Source organism: Schistocerca serialis, chromosome 7, assembly GCF_023864345.2.
Source record: "Schistocerca serialis cubense isolate TAMUIC-IGC-003099 chromosome 7, iqSchSeri2.2, whole genome shotgun sequence".
Lineage (NCBI taxonomy): Eukaryota > Metazoa > Arthropoda > Insecta > Orthoptera > Acrididae > Schistocerca > Schistocerca serialis.
The window spans coordinates 508,180,937-508,192,623 of NC_064644.1; positions in this window are offsets into that span (position 1 = coordinate 508,180,937).

Consider the following 11,687-nt stretch of genomic DNA (forward strand, 5'->3'; position numbering starts at 1 on the left):
CCACCCGGCCTCCCGCATGCCCACTATACGCCCTCGCTCAAAGTCCGTCAACTGCACATACGGTTCACGTCCACGCTGTCGCGGCATGCTACCAGTGTTAAAGACTGCGATGGAGCTCCGTATGCCACGGCAAACTGGCTGACACTGACGGCGGCGGTGCACAAATGCTGCGCAGCTAGCGCCATTCGACGGCCAACACCGCGGTTCCTGGTGTGTCCGCTGCGCCGTGCGTGTGATCATTGCTTGTACAGCCCTCTCGCAGTGTCCGGAGCAAGTATGGTGGGTCTGACACACCGGTGTCAATGTGTTCTTTTTTCCATTTCCAGGAGTGTATTTTCTGACATCGTTTGTTTTTCTAGTTGGCTCGAGTTCTTCAGTCTGCTTTCTTTTCCATTCCCTTTTCTTTCTCCGATGCAGTTTGTTCTCTTCTTTCCTTTTATCTTGATAATTTCTTACCGCTAGACGATTATATGATTTCTCCTGACTTATTGTCTTACATTCTTCATCAAACCAGGAATTCCTCGCTTGTTTTTCTTCTTCCCCAAGTACTTCTTCTGCTGCCTTAATGACTTCATCCCTGCAAGCGTTCCATTCATGATCCAGATCATCACTTTCATTATGGGTGTATAACACAAGATTCTCAGCAACCTACTCAGACTAAGTTTTAGAGATGTCTTCATTTTTTAGCTTCGATACCATACACTTACTTCGAGGTGTTCCTTTGACTTTTCTTGCACTGGATATTTGAGCTCTTAGTTTCGCAATTGCAAGGTAGTGGTTGAAATTTACATCAACTCCTGTGTAAGTACATACATCGAGTAAGTTTCAGGAATGCCCGCCATCAATAATTAAACGATCAATTTGGTTGAAGGTTTTGGGACTGTAGTAGTTGTCAATACAGGCATTGTCCATCCTTTTCAACATATCCTCTCCGAAAATATTTTCATATAGATACATTCCATTCACCAACTCTGAACAAGTCAATTTTGGAACACAGTAATAAAGGAGCTTTTGCCATAATTAGATGTGTTGTGACCATTCAAGTGAGCCCTATCAAAACGTTTGGATCTTCCATTGTAATTAATAATCTTCTGTTTACAATTTCTTGTACTCGTTAAGTGTAGTTTTTATTACTTTTATTCCAAGTATCATAACTTATGACGGCAGATAAAGACATTGGTGCAAAGGTGCTTCAGACTGCGTGTTGTTGACCAATTAGTGAGATGCAATTTTTTCCTTTAAATTTGTTCAAACTATTGTGCAAAGTAACTGAGGATGTTATGATACATACCTGTCGACCTCACTTTTCAGACATCTGTTTTCCTTTTTGCCTGCTTCATTTACTGCATTTTTATTTTTTCTTCTTTAATCAATTGAATTCAATATCTCTACTGATACCAAGGATTTCTACTAGCCCTCGTCTTTTTATCTATTCGATCCTCTGCTGCCTTCATTATTTCATCTCTCAAAGCTACTCATTCTTCTTCTACCGTATTTTATTTACCTCATCATCTCAATCGCTCCCTAAAGCTCTCACTGAAACTAGCTATAACCTCAGGTTCTTTTAGTTTACCCAGGTCCCATCTCCTTAAATTTCTACCTTTTTGCAGTTTCGTCACTTTTAATCTAAAGCTCAGAATCCACAGCTACCCCTGGAAATGTCTTACAATTTAAAACCTTGAATCTAAATCTCCATCTTACCATTATATAGTTTAGCTGAAAGCTTCCAGTTTCTTCAGGTCTCTTCCACGTATACAACCTCTTTCATGATTCTTAAACGAAGTGTTAGCTATGATGAAGTAATGTTCTGTGCCAAATTCTACCAGGCGGCTTCCTCTTTCATTTCTTAATACAAATCCATATTCACCTGCTACTTTTCCTTCTCTTCTACTATCGAATTCCAGTCCCCTACGACTATTAAAATTTCGTCTCCCTTAACTATCTGAATAATTTCTTTTATTGCATCATACATTCCTTAAATCTCTTCACCACCTGCGGAACTAGTTGGCATATAAACTTGTGAGACTGCGGTAGGCGAAGGCTTCGTATCTATCTTGGCTACAATAATGCGTTCACTATGCTGTTCGTAGTTGGTTATCCGCGTTCTTACTTTTATTCATTATTAAACCTACTCCTGCGTTACCCATTTTCATTTTCTGTTTACAATCCTGTCTTCATCTGACCAGAAGTTCTTTGATCTTCCTGCCACCAAACTTCACTAATACCCACTATATCTAACTTCCACCTATCCATTCCCATTTTTAAATTTTCTAACCTACCTGCACGATTCTACCCTCCCATCCGCAGAATGCCAGTTTTGTTTCTCCTGATAAGGACGTCCTCCTGGGTAGTCCTCGCCTAGAGATCCAAATGGGGGACTATTTTACCTCTTGAATATTTTACCCAAGTGGACACCATTCTCATTTAACCATACAGTAAAGCTGCATGCCCTCGGGAAAAATTACTGCTGTAGATTCCCACTACTTTCAGTCATTCACAGTACCAGCACAGCAAGGGCGTTTTGGTTGATGTTATGAGGCCAGATCACTCAGTCATCCAGACTGTTGCCCCTGCAACTATTGAAAAGGCTGCTGCCCCTCTTCAGGAATCTCACGTTTGTCTGATCTCTTAACAGATACCCCTCCAATTTGGTTGCACCTACGGTAAGGCTATTTCTATCGCTGACGCACATAAACCACCAATGGCGAGGTTCATGGTTTGTGGGGGAGCTGCGATGTATCTGGTACTAATTATGTGGTGATTAACTAGAAACTCCATATGTGGTTCTGCCTACCTGTGAGTGGCTTGAGATCCTTTGCTTCTGTGCCTGTGTTATGCCCATGTTGCCTTCGTTGGTTATAACATAAAATCACGATGTGCTGCATTAGCACAACTGGATGGGTTGTTGCATTACTGTCTAGCATGACCATAGTGCGTCCATTCCATTTCTGGCCACCCAGGTTCAGAATACTATTTTGAAAAGGGAAATAATACATGCTCACTTTCATGGATATTAACCTCTGAGAAGAATCTAACTATTAGAATAGCTTTGTATAGATATCATCTTAGACTGTGCATAAATTCTATGTACATGTTGTATTATTATATATATTATCTAGCAGCAATCGATTGATATTTTGTGTGTTTATTTTAGTACGTATTATCTGTGTATTGTGTTAAAATATTGCACTCTGGTTGCTTGTTGGTCATTTCAAATCACCTATATATCTTAGAATGGAAACTTTGGGGTATTTTTAGTAAAATAATAGTAAACATTATAACAAATAGCGATGAGAGGTGGCTTTGCTTTTGGAAAGCATTATGCCATATTCATGTTATATAACGCTTTAACACAAGTTGTGGTGTTTGTTTAGCATTTGTAAAAACAGAAGGTCGTCATACAATGGGGTGCTTGTAGACATCACCTTGTGTTAAGCGTTATGCATTAGGAGTTATGTTTTAGACTTTAGGTGTTGGACACTGGCTGTCAGGCTTTACCTATTATGGGTATTGTGTTTAGTACTGGATCTCTGTGGCTGTAATCACTGAATAATGCTTGTGTTTCACTGTGGCTTGACAGTATGGCTTCCAAAAAATAGCATCACATGGGCGATCAACAAATAAATTGTTCTTTTAAACAAAACTTGATTTTAATTTATTCAAAGGATGGGATAAGCTGACATGTACTAGTGGGGGTCTGATGGACCTATCTCCAGCAGACGTGGTGCAGCTGTCGCTGATAAATGTAAGAACAATCTGTTCTCCAGTTTCACTAGCAGGTTCCAACAGACATGGTGCCTAGTCGTTGGTTTTCTAGTTCTTGCCTTTCACTAATAACAGGAAGAACTTTGCAGACCTGAGCTTCCCTCGGATTTCACTACTGATGACTGGCTGGGACATGCTGTCTCGTCTGTTCTCCGTTTCCATTGCAGTCTCTCCATATCATCTTCACAAATGTTGTCCAGTGGCATAAGCAACTGCTTCCCTGATGATGATAAAGAATATGCACCTACAACAGAGGTGCACTTATTCTCGGCGTTGCCTATACAGAATCGACATTGCAGTTTCTGACAGAATCGCTAGCATGTCGAGATACAAGACGTCATTCTCAGATATTACACCAATCTTCAATCACTTTGTACTTCAACTGCTGTGAGGTCACAACCATCGCTGCCACCTCTAGACCACAGACTCACACAAGATGAAATTACTGAAGTGTTATTCAACAGCAACAAACTGTACAATATTCATCCAGGTGATACTGAATACATACATTAAATAAATGCTATGTTGCAGCCTGGACACGTCTATAATACTGTTAGTGGTCATTAAAGTTTTCTTCAATGAAGAACAGATCCTTCATGACAACGTGTAGCTGTAAAGAATGCAAAAGATAGAACTTATGATTAATGTCTGACGAAATACATAGACTATGCTGGCCAGGTTAGAAATCAGACAATTGCAGAAGTATCATATTATCTGTTAGAAATATATATTATTAGCAGAATATTTTGTGAAGATTACCACTTTGAGTTAACGGACACTAGAGGCTATAACTTATTCATGCACAAATGCTACGTTGTATGTGTGAAATCAGTGAAAATTCCATGATCTTATGTAAAGAAGTGACGCAATATCAAAGAAACAGCTACATTAATGTATTCCTATATGTAATAAACTAATGAGGCAGTTGTATTTCACTGTTTGAGTTGTCATATTAGTCAAGTTCATAGAAACCGTTGTATTCACACATTATGTGATGACTGCTGCTTAAACTGTTATGTTTCATGCACTGATAATATTTCATTACCAAGGTATAGCTTAAGTTACTTAGATCTTAAAGTAAATTATAATGAGGATACACCAGAAGCAACAGTGCAACAGAAATTTGTAAAACAGCATGATGATATTAAATGTCATTATAATAAAGATTTAGTTTCTACACATCAGCAAATACCACAAATATTGTGGTGTGTACATGGCTAAAACCGTGCCGTTTTAGCAGCTCATCATTTCACAAACGATGTAATTACAGAAAAAAATCAGTATTAGTGGTAATCCACCTGTAACACAAGATGGAGACTGGTGGAAAACCACAGTTATTATATAATTTTACAGAGCATCATAAAATTGATGCAGGAAATTATATGCATTTCTTTTGTTAATATTAATCAAACCTAAACTTGGATAGTGATAGTTCACTAGTACGATTATCTAACCATTTTCTTAAAGAAGATCATACATGTCCAAGTAATATTAAAGCACTATACTGCATTTTCAATGAAAACATTTATAAAACAAGTCAAACCAGTTATACTTTGTCAGTTTTACTTGTGCCTTAATTTATTGTAGTAGTGACGAAATCATAGCCATGATATATGAATATATTGCAACATTCTGAAGTACTTTGTGTAAAATTTTGAACAAATGTGAGGGTTTAAAAAGCTGCATCACGCTAACTGATCAACCACACTCATTCAAAAACACCTCCAGACAAAAATGTTTTGCTGCATTGATTATTTATAGGACTTCAAATAAAACTAATAAATTCAAAATTTTGGACTACAGGAATGAGTAAATATAAGAGTAAATATAATGGATTTTTCGATACAGTCATTTGAAGGTTACATCATATTATGGCAAAAACTCCTATATTATTGTATTCCAGTATTAACTGGTTCAGAGGTGATGTATGGAACGTACATACGTCAAAACCTTTTTGGAGAAGATATAAAAAAAAGCAATATGGCAAAGAATTGAAATCCAATAAAACCGTATAAATTTTGTTGCTGATTATAATTTATTTTATAATAAATGATGAGTAACAATATTTACACAGAAAAATCTTCTTCTGTTGCTTCCCAAATCACTTCCACTTCAACAACCTCATATTTTTCCTTTACAGTTTCGAGCCCACATCGTACTTGTCTTCGCATCATTGCAGTACACATTAACCTAAATTATGCAACATTACAATACTGGATGTGGCGCCTGCAAATTGCTAAAATGTAGAGCGAATTTAATTTGTTATACGAAAGACGCGAAACTGATCTGGAGTGGAGGAGATACTGTCCAAAAGCAGCTCAGTACAAGTATTGGGCTGTAATTATTTAAGGTACGTACATGTTGACTTGTATATTTCTTTTCACCTTCTTTATTATGAATTTCCTCCCAATCGGCCACGTCATGACATCACATTCGCTCTTACAGCCATGTTAAAATACCGTCCTTCATAAATTTTTAGAGGCTTTTTTGTTTCGAGGAGAGGCCCCAAGGTGATTCTGTTGTGACAGCTAAAATTATGAACCATTACAACAATCGGTGGACTGTCTTGCATATTACTAAATTGTAAAGTGAAATTAATTTGTTATCGCATTTACCTGAACACTGAGTTACAGTCGTGGACATATTTCTCGTAATTGGCTGACAACAACTAATGAGCAATTATTATTCAATGTACCTTCCTTTTCAACTACTCTGTTGCGGAACATAATTTCGTTACTTCAACAATTATTAACAAGACTGCAGTAATCACGTATGGTTTGTCTGTAGTTTCTGGGTATTACGACTTGGAGACCATCATTTCAAGTTGATATTATCATCTCTGCAGATCGTCAAAGTCATCTCAGCAAGTCCACACACATTGCAATGATTAACTACCACAACTCGTAATATTTACAGCCATTGTGTCGAAATTTTGCTTCCTTTAGGTTCAAAGTTATGAGATGGTGCTGAGGTCTTGATATTAAACCTATATTGGAACTCTAGAAGCATTGAAGTTTTGTAGAGTATCTGACATCATGTCTGACTTACCACCTATGTTTAAGGACTCAAGTGCTTCCACACCTGCCTCTCTATATCTCTAAGTTATAGTCAATAACATAATTTTAATGCAAGCTGCACAATTTACTTAGCATTAATAGCAATGAAGGGTGATTATGCACTGATATGTTTACAGAGAACATCTTCTGTTAGGTGCTAAGCCTTATGCATTAGACATCACATTCCATTTGAAGCTGTATATAATTAGACATGGAACTGGAACGAAACAGGTAGCATATTTCTCTATAGATAATTAATCAGTCACATTTGATAATAAAATGAAAATAACAAATTAGGAATTCGCACTTGCTTGACGTGGGTTTTACTTTAAATAAAATCAAGCACTCTTCCATATCAAAGTTTTTCTTGTCACAAGTAGATGGCTGCAATGAAAATAGTGAAGAAACTTCCAACTTCGTATCACGAATTTCACTGAGATTATTCCTGTTGCCAACAAGTGCCTGCACTGCAGAGAATGTGAACTGATCATGTGTTGTACCATGAGTACTTCTCACTATCATCATCACACAATTCCACTGATAAAAACACAACACAATCATGTATTAATTATTTTCCAGAAATAAAGTGTTACAATATTCTAAAATGCCGACAAAAAACGTTGGTAGTAAAAAAACTGCGATGTTTACATCCATTATCTACGATGTAGTTAAGTACAGGTGAAAATGCCGTAAGTCTCAAATATGTTACCGTACCTCATCTATAATGATACAATAGATAAGGAAAGTACAAGCGAATTTCGCATTTACATTTATTAGCGCAATTAGTGCTCAAAATTCTTAAACTCGTCTTTTAAAATGAGCTTGAAAACAATGCAAATGCGGAAATATTTAATTTCAGAGCTTATTGTAACTTACATCAAGAGTGGGTCTAATAAATTATATTTAGACTGTCAATCTGCTTGCATGGTTGCTTGCTTAGCACAGTATTTTATATGAGACGCATTTTTCTAGTTATAGCTCTGTTCAGATTAGTTTCGTAACATCGATTCCTTACGAATACCGTCTAAATTGTCAACTGTTGTTAGGTTTAGTATATACTTTGGAGTATATACTTTAGAATTTCAGGCACTAATTTGTTCGATTAAGTGTGTCTGTGGAAAATAACTTGAACTTACTTTACAATGCAGACGTATTTTTGCAGTCAATTTAGTACATTGCGATATGATAGTCGAGGTGCAACAACTAAGTTGACAATTACAGCGTTTTTTCTTGTACTTAACCTGAACTATATCATTGATAGTCGACGCAAAAATCGCATATCTTGCACTGTTGCCATATTTTGCAGTTCATCTAGAATATTACAACATCTTATAGGTGTGGAACAATTAAATTATGTTGTGTTTTTAATAGTGGAGCTATCTGTTGGTGATAGTGAGAACTACTCATTATGCAACAAACGAAAAATTCACATTATCTGCAGTTCATCCGTTTGTTGGTGACAGTAATAACCTGAAAGAAAATCGTGGTGTGGAGGTCGAACTACCGTCGTATCTTCAGTCTAGCTGTCTGGTGGTCACAGGAACAACTGGGATGTAAACAGGACATCGTTCAGGAAATCATTAAATACTGTGAACATCTCAGACTACAAGTACTTCATAGGCATAATGGCTGATATAACTGGAGCGTCTGATAATTTATGGTGGAGCGCATTATTTCAAAGAATGGAACGTTCAACTGTGCCAGATGTCTCTGTAAGAATCTAGGTGATTATTGCAGAGACAGACAGCTACAGTTAGAAAGCGCCAGAAGAAAATTGTGATAAACTTCACAAAATACCGCTCTGTCTGTTGTCCTGAGTTCGAGTATGTTAGCATAGGTTCATTACTGAACTACACACAGAGCTCATATAACAAACATTACAGGTTGCATCGCCTGCAGCGAAGATCTGGTAGTTACTGCTCCTGTCGCGACAAGGGCTAAAGTAGAAGCAAACTAGATGGGTAGTACTTGAAAGATTAAGTAACTCTGGAGCAGAAATCTTACTAACTTAACAGCACACAAAAGGAACGTTAACAAGAACGAGGAACCTTACAGTTAAGATAAATTACCAATCTTGAAAAGAAAAGAGCTATATATGACTTAAATAAACGAAAAGCAAAACTTGAATACCCATGTAGGAACCGTCTGCTAGAGCGGCCTTGAAACCCTACACAAAATTGCAACAACTGCCCAAAGAAGTTTTCAGCTGCTTGTAAGTACAATAATATCGTACCACAGAGCAATGTTAAGCGGTTCTGTGAGCTGTGTGTAGATCCCTTTTGTGCATAGAGCCAGAAAGATAGCGTATCTCTGCTCCTGACGGGAGGGTGTAGAACAACATCGACTAAGGAATTGCAGGTGGTACTTGGCTTACTACCGCGGGACCTAACCGTACGGAAGAGGGGCACGCAATATTGGGTACAAAAGGGCGAATGTGGTACGATTGAGCAGATATAGGCCACTGAAGTCACGTCGAATAAAGAAATAAAGGTATGTCTTGACAGAGAATGCCAATAACTCTGGGATGGGACAGAAATAGGGAGGAGACTTACTACCTCCATCCTAACGCAAAAGACCAGAAAAGCGACATACTACTTGCTGGGACAGTGTCCACATCCCAGCTGCTTGCTAAAAATACAAAACACCACAGAAACTTGTGAATATGGAGGAATTAGCACCATCGGTCACATTACCGTGAAGGGTGCCATTAGGCAAGATATTACTGATCCGGAAAGAAACACCTTCGGTAGTATAACGATCTATAATGGAATGAGGAACCGTGGCATAAGCTAATCTCGCTTACAGCTATAATATAAGCGTACATGGCTGACAGGCAATAAAAAGAAGTCATATGTCATGACAACCAGACGCACCACTGAAGAACATCCACCTTCAAAAACCTTCAGGAAGCAGTGATCAGAGAATACTCGGAGAGGGTTAGGAAGGATACCGTGAAAACCTGACAGCCATCTCCCAGTCTCTACACCGTGGATGCCACAGCAGTACAAGTATAGCGACTGTGATTCCTGACTTGTGCCTCAGCTCATCAGGGACTCACTATTCAGACAAATGAGCCATCTAGCTTGGTTCTGCGTAACGCAGTGTAGAGCTGTACAGTGCAGTAGTCCAGACTTATAAATTAAATATCTGCGGTCCAGCAATGCAACGTAGTACAACAGAAAAAGCGTGCCTTCTGGATTCCAGATGAACATATATCTGTTTGCCTGATGACCAGACGGTGAAAGATAGAACTACTCTTTTATTTCCTTATTTGAAAAGTTATTACGATATTTTTCTTTGTGTAGATATACCACTCCTTAGACTTCATAAAGTTTTATCATACTTACATACTTGAAATTACGTCAGCATTTTATGTGTTGCATTCATGTCAATTCAATAGCAACAATGTCTCTGTTCTTTTTTTTAGATAACAGACCAAAAGCAAACTGCAGAATAAGTCGAATACTAGTAGCTTCATTTCCATAAAGGCTTCCTCAAATTGCCTTGCAGACTCATTAGTCAAGGGGTTGACTTCGCATTCGTATCAACAACGCACAACAGAGGCTTAATTCGTCCTAGGTGACTAACTGTCTTTAGCCTTGTCATAAAGCAAATCTCCTCTCTTGGCACCATTTCGACACACATTACGTGTTCTAAGCAATGCTGTGATATTTTTGTCACTTTAATGGCCTTTTAAATAGTGTTATTGCTGTCATTGGAAGCCGCTCTTGCGTGGCTATCTGGGCCGTTTCTGGCGTATTAGGAACTTTTCCGGTGTTAGTATGCGGATCTTTGAGAAACAATACATCTAACCTCAGCTCCCATGCCACTTTTCTAGCATAGTGTAATATGCTCGCGCTTCTTATTCCATTACGCTGCTCGTTTACTATTGTGTAATCAACTGGAAGCCGCCAACTAATGCGCCTGTATTATGCAGATATCTACATCCGGCCTTCTGCCTTTGCGAACTGGATAGGCCAGACGGCCACAACGAGGAAAAGGCGCTCTCTGTCCAGTAGCGTGGGCAACCGGCAAAGGTCACATTAAAGCAGCAAATGAACAGCCTCCTACACAGCTTTCATTTCAGTTTACTTCTTAAGGCAACGTTTAATGTGTGTGCATCAATAATTATGTCAGAGGTGACTAGCATCGCTAGCAGAACGATATTTTTCCTACTTCGTTGGTGAGGAAATATCCTCAGAGCCTCAGAATACAATCCGTACAGCAGTAGTTGACACTGGTGCGCCGTCTAATTTTTACATTTCCTAGGTCCACCAACAAAGCTGTCATCCATTTCGCAATAATAATATATTGAGGATTTCCATGCTAGCATCTGAAAGCACAGGAACTTCCTTAGTTTCAGAATCGTATTTACTTTCCATATAATTTCGCTGCAAATAACTTCGAATTTGAAATGCTCCTCCCCAGAGCGATCAATTCACACAAATAAATAACCTACTTAATGACGTACGAAAACTAAATTACAGCTGAGTTCGTCCTACAAATATTCTTGATATCAGAGAGGCAGGTCATAGTCAATTGAGTTCCTTTTCCCGATTCACAGCTTTCACGTTCTACAACATTGCAGATGAGTAATAACGTGTTCTCAGCTTCTGCAAGAGTTAATAAATCACGTAATTGGCCCAAAATATGACTGAATGCATGTACTTAATCGTGGTTGCAATAGAGTGTAGTGTAAGTCTACAATTGATGGTCACTGCACTGGAACAAGGGATAACATTCTACTGATTTTTTGTGTAATTTAACAGCAAGAGCATGCATCGTTTTCTTATACGGGAAGACCGATTTTTAACGAAGACACAAAAGATAATTGAGCAACCTTGGTCTTCCATAAGCAGGTACATA